Source organism: Schistocerca gregaria, chromosome 5 (genome assembly GCF_023897955.1).
Source record: "Schistocerca gregaria isolate iqSchGreg1 chromosome 5, iqSchGreg1.2, whole genome shotgun sequence".
In the NCBI taxonomy this organism is placed as follows: Eukaryota; Metazoa; Arthropoda; class Insecta; order Orthoptera; family Acrididae; genus Schistocerca; species Schistocerca gregaria.
The window spans coordinates 487583245-487606655 of NC_064924.1; positions in this window are offsets into that span (position 1 = coordinate 487583245).

The window sequence follows — 23411 nt, forward strand, 5'->3', positions numbered from 1 at the left end:
CTTTTATCCAGCGGTGGTTATCAAATAGTTGACGATGGTACCGTGGTGGAAAGTAATACGTTGGCCGACTATCCTTGTTCGCTATCACATAAGTTGCCAAAGTGATATCAGGCTGGAAGAGTGTTCCAGGCTGTGAGCAACCACGTTGTTATCAGCCGAATTAAAACAGTTATATGTGTCTTTCACTTTTATTTTTTCCCACAACGCATTTCAAGGGCTTGTATCCTTATCTCCAAGCGGATCAGTAAATCACATTAGAATTCCTTTTTCCAGATGTAGCCATTTATCTTCCTTAACAATCATTTATCTACAAATAATTTATTACACTACTGGCCATTAAAATTGCTACACCAAATGAAATGCAGATGATAAACGGGTATTCATTGGACAAATATTTTATGCTAGAGCTGACGTGTGATTACATTTTCACGCAATTTGGGTGCACAGATCATAAGAAATCAGTACCCAGTACAACCACCTCTGGCCGTAATAACGGCCTTGATACGCGTGGGCATTGAGTCAAACAGAGCTTGGGAGGCGTGTAGAGGTACAGCTGCCCATGCAGCTTCAACACGATACCACAGTTCATCAAGAGTAGTGACTGGCGCATTGTCACGAGCCAGTTGCTCGGCCACCACTGACCAGACGTTTTCAATTAGTGAGAGATCTGGAGAACGTGCTGGCCAGGGCAGCATTGTCTGTACCCAGGAAGGCCCGTGCAGCACCTGCAACATGCTGTCGTGCATTACCCTGCTGAAATGTAAGGGTTTCGCAGAGATTGAATGAAGGGTAGAGCCACGGGTAATGTAACTTTCACGGTTCGAAGTGCCGTCAATGCGAACAAGAGGTGACCGAGACGTGTAACCATATCATCACGCCCGATGATACTCCAGTATGGGGATGACGAATACACGCTTCCAATGTGCGTTCACCGCGATGTCGCCAAACACGGAAGCGACCATCACGATGCTGTAAACGGAACCTGGATTCATCCGAAAAATTGACTTTTTGCCATTCGCGCACCCAGGTTCGTCGTTGAGTACACCATTGCAGGCCCTCCTGTGTGTGATACAACGTCAAGGGTAGCCACGGTGTCCGAGCTGTAGTCCATGCTGCTGCAATCGTTGTCGAACTGTTCGTGCAGATGGTTGTTGTCTTGAAAACGTCTCCATCTGTTGACTGAGGGATAGAGACGTGGTTGCACTTTCAGTTGCAGCCATGCGGATAAGATGCCTGTCATCTCGACTGCTAGTGATACGAGGCCGTTGGGATCCAGCACGGCGTTCCGTATTACCCTCCCGAACTCACCGATTCCATATTCTGCTAACAGTCATTGGATCTCGACCAACAGGAGCAGCAATGTCGGGATACGATAAACCGTAATCGCGATAGGCTACAATCCGACGTCGGAAATGTGCTGGTATACATTTCTTCTCCTTAACGAGGCAGCACAACAACGTCTCACCAGGCAACGCCGGTCAACTTTGCTGTTTGTGTATGATAAATAGGTCAGAAACTTTCCTCATGTCAGCACGTTGTAGATGTCGCTACCGGTGCCAACCTTGTGTGAATGCTCTGAAAACCCAATCATTTGCACATGACAGCATCATCATCCTGTCGGTTAAATTTCGCGTCTGTAGCACGTCATCTTCGCGATGTAGCAATTTTAATGGCCAGTAGTGTATTTTGTACTACCCATTTTCTGATAGGTTAGGCGCTGCAGTCTGGAACCGAGCGACCGCTACCGTCGCAGGTTCGAATCCTGCCTCGGGTATCCATGTGTGATGTCCTTAGGTTAGTTAGGTTTAAGTAGTTCTAAGTTCTAGGGGACTGATGACCTCAGATGTTAAGTCCCATAGTGCTCAGAGCCATTTGAACCATTTTTTTCTGACTTGACGGTTTTGATTTGTTCCTTTGTCGGCAGCTGCGTGGTTCGGTGCGACTACGAAATCCGTGGTGCGTTGGAGAAAGGCCCAGCCATCCGCGTGGCGGCCGTGGAGGTCACGCGCCGGCCGTCCGTCAGGCGGCGCTTTATGAATAACTTAGCGCCGGCAGCCGGGCGGCCGCAATATTCGCAGCGAATAACTGCCGACGCGGCTCGCGGCGCTGCGCGGCGATGATCCATTCCGGCCGGCTGCTGTCCGCCGCGCGGCCACACACTTTGCATGCGCCGCAGCCGCGGTCGCCGCCGCCGGTGGCACGCTTATGAAATCGCGCCACCGTCGCGTCGCTCGATGCCAAAATATCGCGCCCCACAGGCGTCGCGGTCGAGGCTGCGGTCGACGAATTCGTTCCCGCAGCTGGCCGGCTCTGTTCATTTGGCGGCTCCCGTGCCCGGCACATGCCGCGGGAAACCCCGCCGCCGCGCATTTGTTTCTGCCAGAGCCGGTGGTTCTGTGAAAAATATGGTGGGCTCAATCTGATACGCACAGCCGGTATTTTCTTGTTAAGCCATATCTCTGAAATGCTGAACAGCGTCCCATTGCCGTGTGTCTCTTCCTCGCTTCGTACCCTCTCTTACTCAGACGTCCTCGTTTCTGGCCTTTCTTACTTCCTTTCTTTCCTACTCCTCTATCTCTTTGTTCTTATCACTCCTCTCTCTCTCTCTCTCTCTCTCCCCCTCTCTCCATGCCTACTCTGTTGTGGTGCTATGCTCCGGGTAATATACACTCCTGGAAATTGAAATAAGAACACCGTGAATTCATTGTCAGAGGAAGGGGAAACTTTATTGACACATTAATGGGGTCAGATACATCACATGATCACACTGACAGAACCACAGGCACATAGACATAGGCAACAGAGCATGCACAATGTCGGCACTAGTACAGTGTATATCCACCTTTCGCAGCAATGCAGGCTGCTATTCTCCCATGGAGACGATCGTAGAGATGCTGGATGTAGTCCTGTGGAACGGCTTGCCATGCCATTTCCACCTGGCGCCACAGTTGGACCAGCGTTCGTGCTGGACGTGCAGACCGCGTGAGACGACGCTTCATCCAGTCCCAAACATGCTCAATGGGGGACAGATCCGGAGATCTTGCTGGCCAGGGTAGTTGTCTTACACCTTCTAGAGCACGTTGGGTGGCACGGGATACATGCGGACGTGCATTGTCCTGTTGGAACAGCAAGTTCCCTCATCGGTCTAGGAATGGTAGAACGATGGGTTCGATGACGGTTTGGATGTACCGTGCACTATTCAGTGTCCCCTCGACGATCACCAGAGGTGTACGGCCAGTATAGGAGATCGCTCCCCACACCATGATGCCGCGTGTTGGCCCTGTGTGCCTCGGTCGTATGCAGTCCTGATTGTGGCGCTCACCTGCACGATGCCAAACACGCATACGACCATCATTGGCACCAAGGCAGAAGTGACTCTCATCGCTGAAGACGACACGTATCCATTCGTCCCTCCATTCACGCCTGTCGCGACACCACTGGAGGCGGGCTGCACGATGTTGGGGCGTGAGCGGAAGACGGCCTAACGGTGTGCGGGACCGTAGCCCAGCTTCATGGAGACGGTTGCGAATGGTCCTCGCCGATACCCCAGGAGCAACAGTGTCCCTAATTTGCTGGGAAATGGCGGTGCGGTCCCCTACGGCACTGCGTAGGATCCTACGGTCTTGGCGTGCATCCGTGCGTCGCTGCGGTCCGGTCCCAGGTCGACGGGCACGTGCACCTCCCGCCGACCACTGGCGACAACATCGATGTACTGTGGAGACCTCACTCCCCACGTGTTGAGCAATTCGGCGGTACGTCCACCCGGCCTCCCGCATGCCCACTATACGCCCTCGCTCAAAGTCCGTCAACTGCACATACGGTTCACGTCCACGCTGTCGCGGCATGCTACCAGTGTTAAAGACTGCGATGGAGCTCCGTATGCCACGGCAAACTGGCTGACACTGACGACGGCGGTGCACAAATGCTGCGCAGCTAGCGCCATTCGACGGCCAACACCGCGGTTCCTGGTGTGTCCGCTGTGCCGTGCGTGTGATCATTGCTTGTACAGCCCTCTCGCAGTGTCCGGAGCAAGTATGGTGGGTTTGACACACCGGTGTCAATGTGTTCTTTTTTCCATTTCCAGGAGTGTATTTTGTCAACCAGTCGGCCAGTAGCAACCTACATCTACATGAAAAGCGTTTGACACGGTGCCCCACTGCAGACTCCTAACTGAGGTACGAGCATATGTGATTGGTTTCCAAATATGTGAGTGTTTCGAAGACTTCTTAGGTAATAGAACCCAGTAAGTTGTCCTCGATGGTGAGTGTTTATCGGAGGTGACGGTATCAACTATAGTGCTCCAGGGAATTGTGCTAGGTCCGCTGTTGTTTTCTATCTACATAAATGATCTTTTGTGTAGGGTGGATAGCAATGTGCGGCTGTTTGTTGATGGTGCTGTGGTGTACGGTAAGGTGTCGCCGTTGAGTGAGAGAATGGCAGCTAACTCTAAATATAGATAAATGTAACTGAATGCAGACGAATAGGAAAAAGAATCCCGTAATGTTTGAATACTCCATTAGTAGTGTAGCGCTTGACACAGTCACGTCGATTAACTATTTGGGCGTAACATTGCAGAGCGATCTGAAGTGGGATAAGCATGTAATGGCAGTTGTGAAGAAGGCGGTTAGTCGTCTTCGGTTCATTGGGAAGATGTGGTTCAACTGTAAAGGAGACCGCTTATTAAACACTAATACGACCTATTCTTGAGTACTGCTCGAGCGTTTGGGATCCATATCAGATCGGATTGAGTGAGGACATAGAAGCAATTTAGAGGCGGGCTGCTAGGTTTGTTACTGGTAGGTTTGATCATCACGCGAGTGTTACAGAAATGCTTCAGGAACTGGGGTGGGAGTCTTTAGAGGAAAGGAGGCGTTATTTTCGTCAATCGCTACTGAGGAAATTTAGAGAACCAGCATTGGAGGCTGACTGCAGTACAATTTTACTGCCGCCAACTTACTATTCGCGGAAAGACCACAAAGATAAGGGAGATTAGGGCTCGTACAGAGGCATATGGGCAGTCATTTTTCCCTCGTTCTGTTTGGGAGTGGAACAGGAAGAGAAGATGCTAATTGTGGTACGAGGTACCCTCCGCCATGCACCGTATGGTGGATTGCGGAGTATATATGTAGATGTAGATGTAGATACTCTGCAAATCACACGCAAGTGCGTGGCAGACTGTTCACTGAACCACCTTCACAATGGTTCTCTTTCATTAGAATGTCAAACAGCACGCGAAAAAACGAACACCTGTGTCTTTCCGTGCGAGCTCTGATTTCCATCACTTTGTCATGGTGATCGTTGCTCCCTATGTAGGTAGGCATCAGCGAAATATTTTTGCATTCGAAGGAAAGAGTTGGTGACTGAAAATTCGTGAGAAGATTTCATCAACAGAGACGCCTTTGTTTCAATGATGAGCGCCGCAAATCCTATATCATGTCAATGACACATTCTCCCCTATTGTTCGATGATACAGAATGTACTACTCTTCTCCGAACTTTCTCTATGTACTCTGTTAACACTGTCTGGTAAGGATCACATACCGCGCAGCAGTAATCTGAAAGAGGACGGACACTCGTACAGAGGGCAGTCTCTGTAGTAAATCTATTGCCCCTTCTAAGCGTTCTGCCAATAAAAAGCAGTCTTTGGGTCACCTTCCCCACAACAGTTTCTGTGTGTTCTTTCTTTAGTTGAATTTTCGGTGTTTAGATTTGACAGCTTTATCGCGTAACCGAAGTTTCAAATGGTTCAAATGGCTCTGAGCACTATGGGACTTAACATCTGAGGTCATCAGTCCCCTAGAACTTAGAACTACTTAAACCTAACTCACCTATGGACATCACACACATCCATGATCGAGGCAGGATTCGAACCTGAGACCATAGCAGTCGCGCAGTTCCAGACTAACCGAAGTTTACGGGTTCCTTTTCACTGATGTGGTTGACCCAACAGTTTTGATTATTTAGGATCAATTGTCAATTAAGGCACCATACAGATATCTTTCCTAAATCGTTTTACAATTTCTTTTCATCTTTTGATGACTTTACTAGACGATAAACGTCAGCATCATCTGCAAGCAACCTAAGACGGCTGCTCAGAGTGTCTCCTAAGTCGTTTATATGTGTAAGAAACAGCAGAGGGCCTGCAATACTGCCTAGAGGAACGCCAGAAATCGCTTCTGTTTTACTCGACGTCTTTGAGTCAGTTACTGCGAACTGTGACCTTTCTGTGAAGAAACCACGAATCCAGTCGTATAACTGAGACGACATTCCATTAGCACGCATTCTGAGCTACAGTGTCAAAACCACCCTGTAAATCTAGAAATACAGGATCAATTCGAAATCCAAATCCCTTGTCAATAGCGCTAAACACTTCGTATGAGTAAAGAGCTAGTTGCGTTTCGCAACAACGATGTCTTACAAATCCATTGACTGTGTGTCAAAAGACAGTACCCTTCAAGTTAAGTTATCATGTTCGAACACAATATATGTTCCAAAATCCTGCTGCATATCAACGTTGATGATATATGAGCCTGAAATTTAGTGTATTACTCCTACTGTCTTTCTTGAATACTGGTGTGAACTGTGCAACTTTCCAGGCTCAGGGTACAGGTCTTCTGTAGAGCGAGAGACTGTATATGAATATTAAGTATGGAGCTATTGTATCAGCATACTCTGAAAGGAACTTAATTGGTATACAGTCTGGACCAGAATACTTGCATTTATTAAGTGATTTAAGTTGCTTCACTAATCCGAAGGCAGTGGTTAGCACACTGGACTCGCATTTGGAAGGACGACGGTTCAATCCCGCGTCCGGCCAATCGCTCCAGGCAAATGCTAGGATGGTTCCTTTGAAAGGGCACAGACGACTTCCTTCCCCGTCCTTCCCTAAACCGATGAGACCGATGACCTCGCTGTTTTGTCTCTTCCCCCACAAAACCCAACCCCCAACTAATCCGAAGAGATCTACATCGAAGTTATCTAGCCGCACCGAGTATGAGCTATTGTCCTACGAAGTCCCAAAACGAATACGGGGCCTATATTATTATTCTCATATACCTCACAATAGTAATCCAAGCCTTTACTAATAATTTATCTGAATACGCAGAAAAGGAGAGTTAGTAGTTGGTTCTGAGCACTATGGGACTCAACTGCTGCGGTCATAAGTCCCCTAGAACTTAGAACTACTTAAACCTAACTAACCTAAGGACATAACACACATCCATTCCCGAGGCAGGATTCGAACCTGCGACCGTATCGGTCGTGCGGTTCTAGACAGTAGCGCCTAGAACCGCTCGGCCACTACGGCCGGCTGTCGAGGGAGAACTTCAGTGTTAGGAATCTTCCGTAAATCACAACTTTCTAAAAGCAACTTCTTGCAGAGAATAAATAAGCTGTCATTTGCAAAAATTTACCTCAATCCTCTATTCAAAACCACCTCTAATCAGTACAACTATCCAAAATTAGTCATAAAGTGTTCTCGCATAACCAAAAGCGCCGGAACGAAGATGAAGAGCGCAAGTGAAGAGAAGGCGGTGAAACGACGTCGGCCAATGGTGCGCTGATTAGGACCGCACCATGACAGCAGCGGTCTCGACAGGAGGAAAATATAAGCGCCGCTCCTGCCAGCCTCGGCCGCTCATTATCGGTTCAGTACTCACAGAGTATTAGAACAGTATACGAAAATGGTTCCAATAGCTCTGAGCACTATGGGACTTAACATCTGAGGTCATAAGTCCCCTAGAACTTATAACTTCAACCTAACTAACTTGAGGACATCACACACATCCATGCCCGAGAAAGGGTTCGAACCTGCAACCGTAGCGGTCGCGTGGTTCAGACTGAAGCGCCTATAACAGCTCGGCTACAACGGCCGGCGACAGTATACGGACAGGCCTAGCAGAGAACGCTACGATAGCAGTTATTAGTGATCTACTAACTGTATGTCACACTTGCATGAACAGTGTATATAGCAAAGGACTCTGATCTATGTTGCCATCGTTTGCTACCATTTGTTGTAAATACAAGTTAAGTATTATCATTCTTCTTATCCGTAATAAAAACTATTAGTGTGACTTTTGCCCGCATCTCGTGGTCGTGCGGTAGCGTTCTCGTTTCCCACGCCCGGGTTCCCGGGTTCGATTCCCGGCGGGGTCAGGGATTTTCTCTGCCTCGTGATGGCTGGGTGTTGTGTGATGTCCTTAGGTTAGTTAGGTTTAAGTAGTTCTAAGTTCTAGGGGACTGATGACCATAGATGTTAAGTCCCGTAGTGCTTAGAGCCATTTGAATCATTTTTTTGACTTTTCTTGAATTGATGAATAGCAATCTGAGAAGGTAGCACGATTCAGGCACCCTATACGAGACGAGTGCGGAGGACCCCTCATTTGACGTCGAATATCCTGCGAACCCAGAGCCTGGCGGTCACAGAATATTTTTGGATGTGCTGGCGCCTTAACTTTTTCTTCTCTATACTTTGCAGGGGCGCTTATGGCGTCAACAGCTTCTTATCGTTTTCGCTAATTAGTGTTTTCAGGTGGGCGTTGCAGAAAATTTCTTTGATTTTGTCGTTATTTAGATTCCTTGCTTTGTCTGTTTGTTGTATTTGTATCTTCCAAAACGTCCACCCCTCCTGTCCCGGCACCTGCTCAGGCCGCAAGCGTTAGATGCCACACAGCTAATGCAGATGTTTCAGTTCCAGACACAGCAGATTTCTGCACTGCTCAACGGTGCAGCAGCTACTGGCCACTGCTGCGCGCCTGAGGGAACAAGCACCACCTCCAGCAACACCTACTACTATACCGCCTTTTCGACAGTTTCGTGTACAAGTAGAGGAATGGCTGGAGTGGTTACACCAATTTGAGGCCCACCTACTAGCTCACAGTGTAACAGTTACTGTAAAACTTCCCTATCTGTTATCAACAGTAGGAAGTGCAGTTTTAGGCTCCTACAAAAACTATTACCTAATGCAACTCCGAGTGAACTTGCTTAGGATGAAGTGGTACCACAACTAACTAACTATTATGATTAACAAGTGAATGTGGTTTCAGTTAGATATCAATTCTTTAATTGCAAAACATAGTCAGAAAAATCTTATCGTGAGTGGGTAACAGATTTGCAGGGTATGACAAGGAAATGCAAATTCAAATATGCTTGTGGCGCATTCTCTTCAGATGTTGTGTTGCATGATGTGATCGTGTATAATGTACCTGACGTCAAACTCAGAGAACAAATTTTGTAACAGTCCGATCCATCATTTCAGCAAGTAGTGCAAATAATAGATCAGTACGATTCCGACACCTTGTCGGCTCATACATTTGAGCAGTCAGATATTTGCCGGGTTGAGTCCCTTGCTGTCGGCCGCTGTGGCCGAGTGGTTCTAGGCGCTTCAGTCGCAGGTTCGAGTCCTGCCTTGGGCATGGATGTGTGTGATGTCCTTATTTTACTTATATTTAAGCAGTTCTAAAGTCTAGGGGACTGATGACCTCAGATATTAAGTCCTATGGTCGTTAGAGCCATTTGAACAATTTTTTTTAGTCCCTTGCTTGCGATCGCTCCATTCCGCACAGTGGTTGCGCTAGCCAAGACGTGTAAACAACACCTCTCCTCTCCGCAAAAACAGTTCGTTTAACAGGCGGCTACACAGGAGAATAGAATTAAGTCTTGCCCTAGGTGTTATTCACGGCACAAACACCAAGACTGCCCCTCCCGACAAGCTCAGTGTTACGCTTGTGGAAGGACATGTACAATCCGTATGTTTGTAACGGAACAAACATAAGAATTCGGCCCACTCACAAAAATCTAGACACCAGGGCCATGTCTTTAATGCAATATATTCGAGATCTGCAACAGGCGTTAGCAAACCTAGCAAGCGTGCAGTTTCATCAGTGATACGCCAGTCAAACAAACGTTTTGTTCGTTTACTTATTTGTGGGAAACGTGTTAAATTTCACCTGGACACGGATGCCTCTGTCATACTGCTCAGTCGTCACACATATGAACTGTTAGGCTCTCCACGCCTGTCTAAGACTAGCAAGCGATTGACAGTTTATAATGGACAACACATTCACGTTCTCGGAACATGTACGTTGTGTGCTATGTATCGCTCGCATACGCGAACAGTGACTTTTACAGTGCTACAATCATGCGATTGTGAGAACATATTTGGTCTTGATTCTTTTGACTTGTTTGGCTTTAACAGTCAGACCAAAGTGTTGTCAGTGTCTGCATTGAACGCAAAACATAGCGTAGTTAGCTTGCTAAAAGAACGCTCAGAACTCTTTTCTGAAGGTTTAGGCGAAGATAATAATTTTGTTGGACACATTACGCTGGAAGACAACGCTCAGGCGAAATTTTGCCGGGCCGAAACTGTTCCCATTGCATTACGGGACAAAGCAGCTGCTGAAGTTAAAGACTTGTAAGATAGCGGAGTTATTGCGCTCATATGAGGTAGTCAATGGGCAAGTCTACTGGTTTTGCTACCCAAACCTTCAGGTCGCATTCACCTCTGTGTTAACTTTAAGTCTTCAGTCATCCCACAAACTGTCATTGATACCATCCGTTGCCACGCCTAGAGGATCTCATAGATTATGCGCTGGACGCTACTTTTCAAAAATTGATTTGCGCAACGCATATCTTCAAATACCGCTCGATGAAGAATCTCAGGCCGGCCGTTGTGGCCGAGCGGCTGTAGGCGCTTCCGTCAGGAACCGCGCGATCGTACTGCCGCAGGTTCGAATCCTGTCTCGGGCATGGATGTGTGTGACGTACTTAGGTTAGTTAGGTTCAAGTAGTTCTAAGTGTAGGGGACCGATGACCTCAGATGTTAAATCCCATGGTGCTCAGAGCCATTTGAACCATTTCTTGAAGAATCTCAAAAAGTGTATGTAGTGAATACTCACTTGGGCTTCGTTAAATATTTGAGTTTGCCTTTTGGCAGATCATCCGTACCCACCATTTTCCAGCGGTATTTGGAACAGCTGACTGCACAAATGCCAAACTGTTCAAACTATTTGGATGATATTGTAATAGCATATCGTACACCTGAAGAACATATGGCGAATTTATGTGCTTTGTTTCGTGTGTTATCTGAGGCAGGACTAAAGTGTAGACTGGACAAGTGTGATTGTTTTATCGTCCGACTCAACATGGCAATGCGGACGCATTTTAACGTCCTCCGATTGGCCGTGATACAGACTTTGGCGCTTCTGCTGCATCTTCTTATCACATCGACGCTCAGGATTGTGAAGTGCTTCAGTCTTTCCCGCTGAACTATAAGACAATTGCACAGGCGACGGAAGCTGATCCAGATTTGAACATTTTGCTAAGATACTTTCGCACATCTTGGCCTCGCTCATTGAGTAACATAAAGAACTCTGTAGTGCGCCGTTACTCTGCACGTCAGCATAGCCTCGCTATACAGAGAGCTGTGATTCTTGTTCAGAATGACGGTGGAAAGTCATGTGTGTTGATCCCTACAGCTTTGCAAAAACAAGTGTTGCAGTTACTTCACCAAGGACAATGGGGCATTGTTCGTACGAAACACTTAGCGCGTCGGCACTGCTTTGCGGGGTATGGACGCCCAAATACAACAGATGACGCCGCAGTGTCACGCGTGTGCTGGATAATATATCCACTCCACCACAAAAATTCTCTGCTTGGCCTGAGTCGCAATCGCAATTGCAATGTGTGCACTTAAATTTTTCGGAACCTTTTTGAAACACTACTGTGCCCGCGAACTCGGCAACGTCACGTAGCACAACTCAGGTGCTGTCATCAGTTTTTTGCCTCGAAGGTTTATCTGAAGTAACAGTGTCAGATAACGGGCCTCAGTTCACGTCAAATGATTTTTGAAACGTTCTGTGAACACAATGACATACGGCATCTAACTAGTGCACCGTTCCGTCCACAGTCAAACGATGAAGCGGAACGTCTTGTCAAAACCTTCAAGCAGCAGATGGCCAAATTTCGCTCCGCACACACCAGGCATCAAGTACTGCAACAGTTTCTCGCCTCATATCGTCTGCACCTACGAGATGGACCATCGCCGGCGGAATTGTTTCACTGCCGCCGCCATCGGACACTGCTCCACCTCTTCCACCTTCTTCAGCATCCGGTGCCGCAGGAAGGCCGCAAGTATCGCTTCGCGCCTCTTGATATTGTCTTTTACAGGATTTTTAGCGGCAGCAGAAGGTGGACGCGAGGCGAAATCGTCCGTCGACTTGGCGCTTGCATGTATCTTAGTTCAGGTGCCGATGGCTTGCAGCGCCGCCATCAAAATCAACTTTGCCGCTGTCACGTACACGATGATCTTTCAGTCTCTCTTCCCCCAGATTCACGGTTCTAGAGGACACCGCGGCAACAGCAACAACCAGAGGGTGTCATCTCCTCATGGAGATGGAGCCTTCGCCTCCTCCACTTCCTCTCGTGCTACCAATAGTGGTGGACCCACTGACACCACAGCAGTCGCCGCCTTCTTCATCTGGTTCACGGCAGCAGGAGATGGACACGTACCCTTCTGGTCGTTGTCCGGTGGACGTCCGCCGCCAGAACGCAGGCCGGACGGCGGGGTACGGCAGGATTCTTGACGTGCCCTGCAGCCACAGCTTCCAGCCCGACGATGCGCCGACACTCCTGCCGTGGTCGCACTGCCTACACGACGACGGTCCGTCGCTTTGGGCGAGAGGAATCTTCTGGCGTAACCAAAAGCTCCGGAACGAAGATAAATGAGGCAAGATATGAGAAGGCGGCGACGCGACGTCGACCAATGGTGTGCTGATTAGGACCGCACCACTTCAGGAGCTGAATCTACAGGAGGATAATATAAGCGCCGCTCCTGCCAGCCTCGCACGCTCAGTATCGGTTCAGTATTCAAGAGTATTAGACAGTATACGGACAGGCCTAGCAGAGAACGCTACGATACCAGTTATTAGTGATCTACTTGCATGAACATTGAATACAGGGTGTTACAAAAAGGTACGGCCAAACTTTCAGGAAACATTCCTCACACACAAATAAACAAAAGGTGTTATGTGGACATGTGTCCGGAAACGCTTAATTTCCATGTTAGAGCTCATTTTAGTTTCGTCAGTATGTACTGTGCTTCCTCGATTCACCGCCAGTTGGCCCAATTGAAGGAAGGTAATGTTGACTTCGGTGCTTGTGTTGACATGAGACTCATTGCTCTACAGTACTAGCATCAAGCACATCAGTACGAAGCATCAACAGGTTAGTGTTCATCACGAACGTGGTTTTGAAGTCAGTGCAATGTTTACAAATGCGGAGTTGGCAGATGCCCATTTGATGTATGGATTAGCACGGGTCAATGGCCCTGGCGCGGTACGTTTGTATTGAGATAGATTTCCAGAACGAAGGTGTCCCGACAGGAAGACGTTCGAAGCAATTGATCGGCGTCTTAGGGAGCACGGAACATTCCAGCCTATGACTCGCGACTGGGGATGACCTAGATCGACGAGGACACCTGCAATGGAAGAGGCAATTCTTCGTGCAGTTGACGATAATCCTAATGTCAGCGTCAGAGAAGTTGCTCCTGTATAAGGTAACGCTGACCACGTCACTGTATGGAGAGTGCTGCGGGAGAACCAGTTGTTTCCGTACCATGTACAGCGTGTGCAGGCACTATCAGCAGCTGATTGACCTCCACGGGCACACTTCTGCGAATGGTTCATCCAACAATGTGTCAATCCTCATTTCGGTGCAAATGTTCTCTTTACGGATGAGGCTTCATTCCAACGTGATCAAATTGTAAATTTTCACAATCAACGTGTGTGGGCTGACGAGAATCCGCACGCAATTGTGCAATCACGTCATCAACACAGATTTTCTGTGAACGTTTGGGCAGGCATTGTTGGTGATGTCTTGATTGGGCCCCATGTTCTTCCACCTACACTCAGTTGAGCACATTTCATGATTTCATACGGGATACTCTACCTGTGCTGCTAGAACATGTGCCTTTACAAGTACGACACAAAATGTGGTTCATGCACGATGGAGCTCCTGCACATTTCAGTCGAAGTGTTCGTATGCTTCTCAACAACAGATTCGGTGACCTATGGATTGGTACAGGCAGACCGATTCCATGGCCTCCACGCTCTCCTGACCTCAACCCTCTTGACTTTCATTTATGGGGGCATTTGAAAGCTCTTGTCTACGCAACCCCGGTAACAAATGTAGAGACTCTTCCTGCTCGTATTGTGGACGGCTGTGAAACAAAACGCCATTCTCCAGGGCTGCATCATCGCATCAGAGATTTCATGCGAGGAGGGTGGATGTATGTATGCTCGCTAACGGAGGACATTTTGAACATTTCCTGTAACAAAGTGTTTGAAGTCACGCTGGTACGTTCTGTTGCTGTGTGTTTCCATTCCATGATTAATGTGATTTGAAGAGAAGTAATAAAATGAACTCTAACAAGGAAAGTAAGCGTTTCCGGACACATGTCAACATAACATCTTTTCTTTATTTGTGTGTGAGGAGTGTTTCCTGAAAGTTTGGCCGTACCTTTTTGTAACACCCTGTATAGCTAAGGACTCTGATTTATGTCGCATGTCGTCATCGCTTGCGACCACTTGTTGTAAATACAAGTTAAATATTATCATTCTTCTTATTTCTAATAAAACTATTAATATGGCTTTGCATGGCTTGTTGTTTAGCAATCCGAGAACGCAGCATCCGTTAGGCACCCAAGACCCCACATATAGTATCACCATAATTCAGCAGAGTAAATCATCCAGAGTCAAGCTACCAAAAGCAGTTCGAGCAAAAATTAAATTTCACATCACTGAATACTAAGGAGACAATAGTCATGGGATACCTTCTAATATCGTGTTGGAACTTCTTTTTTGAGGCTCAGAGTAGCATTTCGACGTGCCATGGACTCAACAAGTCGCTGAAAGTTCCCTGCAGATAAGTTTAGCCATGCTGCCTCTATAGTCGTCCATAACTGCGGATCTGGTGTCAGTACAGGATATTGTGTACGAAGTGACCTGTCGATTACGTCTCATTCATATTCTATGGGACCACGTCGGGATATCTAGGTGGCCAGATCCTTCGCTCTAATGGTCCAGAACGTCTTCGAACCAACTGCGAAAAATTGTTGTCCTGTGATATGGTGCACTGTCATCCATAAAGATCGTGTTTGGGAACATGAAGGCCATGGTGTGACGTCATAAGCGAGTGACTGCGTGTGAGATCGCTCTCTTAGTTTTTATATATTTTTAGGTTTCAGATACGTATTTTAACGGTTTTTGTGATAATATTTACTATATAAGTGACTTATTAGTGGTTTTTTCATTCACCTATGCCTTTCTTGTGTTGTGACCTGATATTTGTGAGTGTTTCGTATCGAGCAACTTAACGTCTTACCTGTGTTTACCTTCCGCACTGGCCAGCTGCAGCTGTAACGGCGCATCGAAAGCTAAGTACTAATTAATTGTGTGTGTATAGTGGTTTATTTAGGAACTTTAGTAGTCTTCAACCGGTGTTCTTGGTGTTTTCTGGTGAAATAATTTCAAAAGAACCTTTTGGGAACTGTTTTCAGTTTTGTTACTGTCTCATTAGACGTTTGATTTTCTTTCTGTATTAGTCTTTTGTTATATTCTCATTTGTTGTTGATTAATACTGTTAATAATAGAAGTTACTTCCCTTGTAGAGTAAGTTTGTGATTATTGTAGTCAGGTTTTTAACATCTTCTTATTGTAGTAGCGGAACTTAGATAAAGTAGTTTTCTTGTTTCAATAAGTGTAAAATTTTACCATGAGTGAGAAGTGTGGGCTTTGCCATAGGTTCGTGAGTAGTGGATTGCGGTGTGAGACTTGTTTGAAGTATTTTCACTGGGGGGAATGCAGTGGGGAAGCCAGAGGGCATTCTGGTGAGATCCTCTCCTGGAACTGCAGGTTATGTAGCAAGAGTAAGTTGATAGAGGAGCAGGAGCGTAAGATCTCTGCCCTTCAGGTGCAGTTGAAAAACGCACTATAGGAGCTAGATAAGATGAGGAGGGGGAAGGGGGTTGGGGAATGGGAGCTGGCTGTTGGCAAGAGATCTGCCAGGAGAAGAAGATTTTCAGATAGTTTTACTATTGGTGTTTGCAATAGATATGATCAACTGTCAGAGTCTAGTGGAGAGGAATCTCTAGTAGCTGTAGATGTAGGAAGTATGCAGCAGACCTCAGCAGTTACGGTGGCTAGGACAGTTGCAAAGCCGAAGAGGAAGAAGAAGGTTCTGCTGTTAGGTAGTTCTCATGGCAGAGGTGTAGGCCAGCAGTTGCAAGAAGTGTTGGCTCAGGTGACTGTTAACATAGGGGGGTTATGTAGGGATTTTACTAAAGAGGATCAGGTAGTGATTGTGGGTGGGGCTGGTAATTGTATTGATAGGGATGGGGAGTATGACATAGATGGTCACCTGGAAAAGATGGCCACTCAGACTGGCAACACGAATGTGCATTTCGTTGAACTGTTTCAGCGTCACGATCGGCCTCATCTTAATACAGCCGTCAGGAGTAATAACATGAGACTTTGGGGTGCGCTGATAACAGAAAGCATGGGTCACATTTCAGTAGTGCCGGTGGAGTCTATCAGCAGGACGGGGTTCACTAGACATGGCCTGCACCTCAACAGGTATGGCAAGGGGAGGTTGGCAAAGCTTAGAGGTGACAGCATAGGTGGGGGTGGTGGGATCACTCATGGGAACATTCCTTCAGTAGTGGGTGTTAGAGCTGCACCTTTTTTAGATTGAAGTCAGCTGATAGGTATTCCTGCTTAAGGGAAGTCTCTCTAACAAAGTAACTACTTTTGACAAAGCTTAGGTATCCGAGTAATAAGGGAATTAGTGTATTTCATCAAAACATACAAGGTATTAGAGATAAAGTTAGTGAACTGCTTATAGATGTTGACTCTGAAATTATTGGTATATCTGATCACTTCTTGAATAAGGCGATAATTCAGAGGCTTTTTTTACCAGGGTACAGGTTGGCTGGCAGCTTTTCTAGGAGCTCTTTGCGGTGTGGGGGAGTAGCCATGTATATGAAAAACGGCATCCCATTTGAGTCAATTGACGTTTCAAAGTACTGCACTGAAAAGGTGTTTGAATGTTGTGCAGGTGTAGTTAAATTTAATGGAGCTAAACTTCTAATTCTTGTTATTTATACATCCCCAGACTCCGATTTCACAACATTTTTGCTAAAGCTAGAGGAGGTTCTTGGTTCACTTTTTAGGTAATACAAAAAGTTAGTTATATGTGGTGACGTCAACATTAATTGTATAAGTGACTGTGCAAGGAAAAAGATGCTGGTAGACCTCCTTAATTCCTATAATCGTATGCAAACCGTATTCTTTCCAATGAGAGCGCAAAGGAACAGTAGAACAACCACAGACAACATTTTTGTTCATTCCTCATTACTAGAATGGCATTCTTTTAGCAAAAAGATGAATGGCCTTTCAGATCATGATGCACAAATATTAACTCTAAAAGATTTTTGTGCTGCAACACATGTTCAACATAGTTATCAACTGTTTAGGAAAGCTGATCCAGCTGCTGTAGAGACCTTTGTAAACCTTATCAAGGAACAAGAGTGGCAAGATGTTTATAGCGCTGATACAGTAGATGACAAATATAATGCTTTTCTCAAGACTTTTCTCGTGCTCTTTGAAAGTTGCTTTCCGTTAGAACGTTCAAAACAGGGTACTAGCACAAATAGGCAGCCTGGGTGGCTGACTAGAGGGATAAGAATATCTTGTAGAACAAAGTGGCAATTATATCAAAATGTTAGAAATAGGCAAAATCTAAATGCAGTAGCCCATTACAAACAGTATTGTAAGGTGCTTAAAAATGTTATTAGGAAGGCAAAAAGTATGTGGTATGCAGATAGAATAGCTAAGTCTCAGGATAAAATTAAAAACATATGGTTAGTCGTAAAGGAAGTGGCTGGTCTGCAGAGACAGGTCGAGGATATAGAATCAGTGCGTAGTGGGAATGTCCGTGTTACTGATAAGTCGCATATATCTACAGTATTTAATAATCACTTTTTGAATATAGCAGGTGAACTAAATAGAAACCTAGTCCCAACAGGAAATCATATAGCGCTCTTAGAAAAAAGTGTTCCGAGACTGTTACCTGAAATGCTCGTCCATGATACTGACAAGAGGGAGATTGAGTTAATAATTAAATCACTAAAGACCAAGAACTCTCATGTATATGACGGGGTATCTAGCAGAATACTGAAGTATTGTTCTATGTATGTTAGCCCAGTACTTAGTCATATCTGTAACTTTTTCTTTATGAGTGGTCGGTTTCCTGACCGGTTAAAGTATTCGGTAGTGAAACCACTTTATAAAAAGGGAGACAGGGATAATGTTGACAATTTTAGACCTATTTCTATGCCATCGGTGTTTGCTAAAGTTATCGAGAAGGTTGTATACACAAGGTTACTGGAGCATTTAAATTCACATAATTTGCTGTCAAATGTACAGTTTGGTTTTTAGAAATTAACAACTGAAAATGCTATATTCTCTTTTCTCTGTGAGGTTTTGGACGGATTAAATAAAAGGTTGCGAACTCTAGGTGTTTTCTTTGATTTAACGAAGGCTTTTGACTGTGTTGACCACAAAATATTACTGCAGAAGTTGGACCTTTATGGAGTAAGAGGAGAAGCTTACAATTGGTTCGCCACTTACTTTAAGAACAGAAAGCAGAAGGTAATTCTCTGCAATATTGAGAGTGGTAGTGATGTTCAGTCCCAATGGGGCACTGTTAAGTGGGGCGTTCCCCAAGGCTCGGCGCTGGGGCCACTGCTGTTTCATATTTATATAAATGATATGCCTTCTAGTATTACAGGTGATTCAAAAATATTTCTGTTTGCTGATGACACCAGCTTGGTAGTGAAGGGTCTTGTGTGTAATATTGAAACAGTATCAAATAATGTAGTTCATGAAATTAGTTCATGACTTGTGGAAAATAATTTGATGCTAAATCACAGTAAGACTCAGTTTTTACAGTTTCTAAGTCACAATTCAACAAGAACCGATATTTTGATGAGACAGAATGGGCATATTATAAGCAAGACGGAACAGTTCAAGTTCCTAGGCGTTCGGACAGATAGTAAGCTGTTGTGGAAAGCCTATGTTCAGGATCTTGTTCAGAAACTAAATGCTGCTTTATTTACCATTAGAACAGTATCTGAAATAAGTGACACTTCAACACGAAAAGTAGTCTACTTCGCATATTTTCATTTGCTTATGTCTTATGGTATTATTTTTGGGGCAATTATTCTGACTCAAAGAGGGTATTTTTGTCTCAAAAACGGGCTGTTCGAGTTATATGTGGTGCACGTTCAAGAACCTCTTGTCGACCCCTATTGAGAATTCTTAGATTGCACTCACAGTATACATTTTCTTTAATGTCGTTTGTTGTTAGCAATATTAGCCTATTCCCAAGACTTAGCAGCTTTCACTCAGTTAATACCAGGCAGAAATAAAGTTTGCATGTGGAATGCACTTCCTTGACTCTTGTGCAGAAAGGAGTGCAGTATTCTGCTGCATCCATTTTCAATAAGCTACCACAAGAACTCAAAAATCTTAACACTAGCCCAAACTCTTTTAAGTCCAAACTGAAGAGTTTCCTCATGAAACACTGCTTCTATTCTGTCGAGGAGCTCCTGGAAGAGCTAAAAAATTAAGCCAATTCCATTGTTACATTGCTGTTTTCTTTATTTAAACTTACGACTTGTCGCCTGAATATGTTTTTTTTATATTTCATTTTATCTGTTTCTACTATCGTGTTATAATTTCATGTATTGACTCGTTCCATGAGCATGGAGACTTCTCCTTAATTTAGTCCCACGGAACAATAAATAAATAATTAAATAAATAAATGGCTCCAAATGGCATCCAAGTAGTCGGCCATAATCATTTTTAGTCAATGATAGTTTCAGATGGACCAGAGGACACGGTCCACTCCATGTAAACATAGGCCACAGCATTATGGAGGGAACACCAACTTGCAGAGTGCCTTCTGGATAACCTGGGTTCATTGCTTCGTGGACCCTTAACCACACTCGAATCCTACAGTCAGCTCTTACCAATTGAAATAGCGACTCATCTGACCGTGCCACTATTTTTCAGTCGTGTAGGGTCCAAACGATACGTCATATATCCAGGAGAGGCGCTGTAGGTGATGTCCTACAATCAGCAATGGCATTCGCGTCCGACGTCCGCTGCCATAGCCCATTAAAGCAAGATTTCGTTGCACTGTCCTATCGGATACATTCGTCGTACGCCCCACATTGTTTTTTGCGGTAATTCGGCGCAGTGCTGCTTGTCTGTTAGCACTGACAACTCTGCGCAAACGCTCTAGGTCGATAAATGAAGGCCGTCGGCCCTACGTTATCCGTGATGAGAGGTAATGTCTGAAATTTGACATTCTCGGCTCACTCTTGACGCTGTGGATCTCGGAATGCTGAATTCCTTAACGATTTCTGAAATGGAATGTCCCTAGCATCCAGCTCCAACTACCATTTCGCTTTCAGAGTCTTTTAATTCATGTCGTGCTGTCACGATCACGTAGGAAATCTTTTCACATGAATCACCTCAGTGCAAATGTCAGCTCCGCCAATGAATTGCAATTTTATACCTCGTGTACGTTATACTACCGCCAGGTCTATGTGAGCATATCGCTATCCCGTGACTTCTGTCACGTCAGAGTAATTATCCCCGTTTATTTACCATCTCACGAGAGTCTTCTAGCTGAGTATTAATAGTTTGTCTGACTACTCAGGTATTTCCGAGGATGAACATCAATTTTACAAATATTGAATAAAATCACAACTTCCTGATAGCAACTCACTTGCGCATAATCAATAAGCGGTCGTTTGCAAAGATATACCGGCAATCCTCTATTCGAGTCTGACTCTAACCCGGTCAAACTGCATGATCTAGATGTAAAGGTCGCACACCTATGTAGATACGACGTCAGCGAGACGCGGTGAAAATCAACAATCTTGCGCTGTATCAACAACATGATGGGCATAAAAACCCATTTTGATGTGTGATTGTTTTGTTATTTAAGTGCACAGAAATCATATTTACTGAGTGTTGATTGTATGAGTTTAACGCAACGCTACGTATGTTTATGCAGTTTCATCTTCACTGCGGTCATGAAATGTTTCATACCGAAAGGTATTGGAAATTACTAGGTAGGAAAGAAATTTCATGTGTTCCAGTTTCGTACACACGATGTAACGAGGATGAAATAGCTCAGTTCAATTCCAAGGCCGGATTTCAAGTAAGTAGTTTTTGAATGGTAAGTTCTGTTTTGAATGTAATTTAGTAATCTATGGCTTTGGTAACGGTATAATGTTCTTTGCCGTATCATTTGGCTTGAATGTATTACGCTTAATGTACGTAACTGCTCAGTTTTTAAGTGAGTCATAGGAATTTCAGAGCTAGCAGCATTACCTGGAAAGTTTCTGCCACAGAGGGAAAAACCATAACTACTTTACTTTGAAAATCATTACTTGATTCAAATGCCTTGCAAGGCATTCTTCCGATCTGTGCAGCTTACCTATCTTAATCTGCAAAACGATACAGAGAGGGACCAGATGAAAAAGAAGAACGATGGAGGCATCAGTACTGTAGGAAAGCATGAAGATTAGTGTAGCCAGCCGTAATGAGTATTTAAAAAGAATTTCGTGTAGCAACCTTCAGGAATTCAAAGATAAAATTAATGTAATATCTTTACAGAAGAACTGGATGAAAATATTGAAAAAAGAATGTACTATTAATATGTCTAACGATCTATCTGAGTAGTCCCATTACTTAGTATATATTGTGATTCATGATCATTTGAAAGTGGATGTCGTTTATATTCTAGTCACTGAATTTGTTTGGTAATAGAGTACTAGGTTAATGCAATCGTCTGTGATGTGTATGCCTCAGTTTTTTTGCATAAAAATATTATTTGGAAACCTGTGAATGTATTACAGTTAATACTGATCATTTAGAAGTGCCCCTAGTTGTTCATAACAGTTCATACTCTCGAAAATAACGCATTTTTCCAAGATGTCAGCAGTTTCTTTACAAATGGGCTAATCACGTTGTGTATGCTATGCACGTAAATAATTGCAGCTATGCCTCATTTCCACATCAACAACTACAAGTTTGGTTTCAGTTAATTTGCCTCATTCAAGTAACAACTCAAAAATCGCTAATTTTATGAGCCACACAATTCTTTTGGTGTTGTCTACATAACGATCGCCGCTTAGCTAGACCTCGCAATACGATTGTTTCATCCTGTCTCTAGATGTTGTTGATCGAACCATTGAAATCAGTCATATAATATCACTATAATTCAGCAGAGTAAATCATCCAGAGCCAAGCTGCGAAAAACACTTCCAGCAAAAATTAAATTTCACGACACTGTACTTTCTCCTAATATGTACAGTCAATAGCTTTAACAATAACTTGTTACATTTATAAATCTCAATCTATCAGACTTCACGCGGTAAAGATAATTACCAATTAACAAACATATAGGAAACAGAACAGAACTTTTTTTGACTGTGCCGCTTGGTTTGCTCCTCCAGAAATTTGTATTTCGCCCCGTTGCGGTTGTACCGCATTGTGGACGTCTTTTATATTCTAGTCACTGAATTTGTTTGGTAATAGAGTACTATGTGAATGCAATCGTCTGTGATGTGTATGCCTCAGTGTTTTTGCACAAAAATATTATTTGGAAACCTGTGAATGTATTACAGTTAATACTGATCATTTAGAAATGCCCCTAATTTTTCGTAACAGTTCATTTTTCCAAGATGTTAGCAGTTTGTTTATAAATGTGCTAATCACGTTGTGTATGCTATGCACGTAAATAATTGCAGCTATGCCTCATTTCCACATCAACAACTACAAGTGTGGCTTCTGTTAATTTGCCTCATTCAAGTATCAACTCAAAAATCGCTAATTTTATGAGCCACACAATTCTTTTGGTGTCGTCTCCATAACGATCGCCGCTTAGCTAGACCTCGCAATACGATTGTGTCATCTTGTCTCTAGATGTTGTTGATCGAACCATTCAAATCATTCACATAATATCACTATAATTCAGCAGAGTAAATCATCCAGAGCCAAGCTGCGAAAAACACTTCCAGCAAAAATTAAATTTCACGACACTGTACTTTCTCCTAATATGTACAGTCAATAGCTTTAACAATAACTTGTTACATTTATAAATTTCAATCTATCAGACTTCACGCGGTAAAGATAATTACCAATTAACAAACATATAGGAAACAGAACATTACTTTTTTTTACTGTGCCGCTTGGTTTCCTCCTCCAGAAATTTGTATTTCGCCCCGTTGCGGTTGTACCACAGTTCCTCTGCATTCCACGGAGTGTTTTTTGTGCCTAG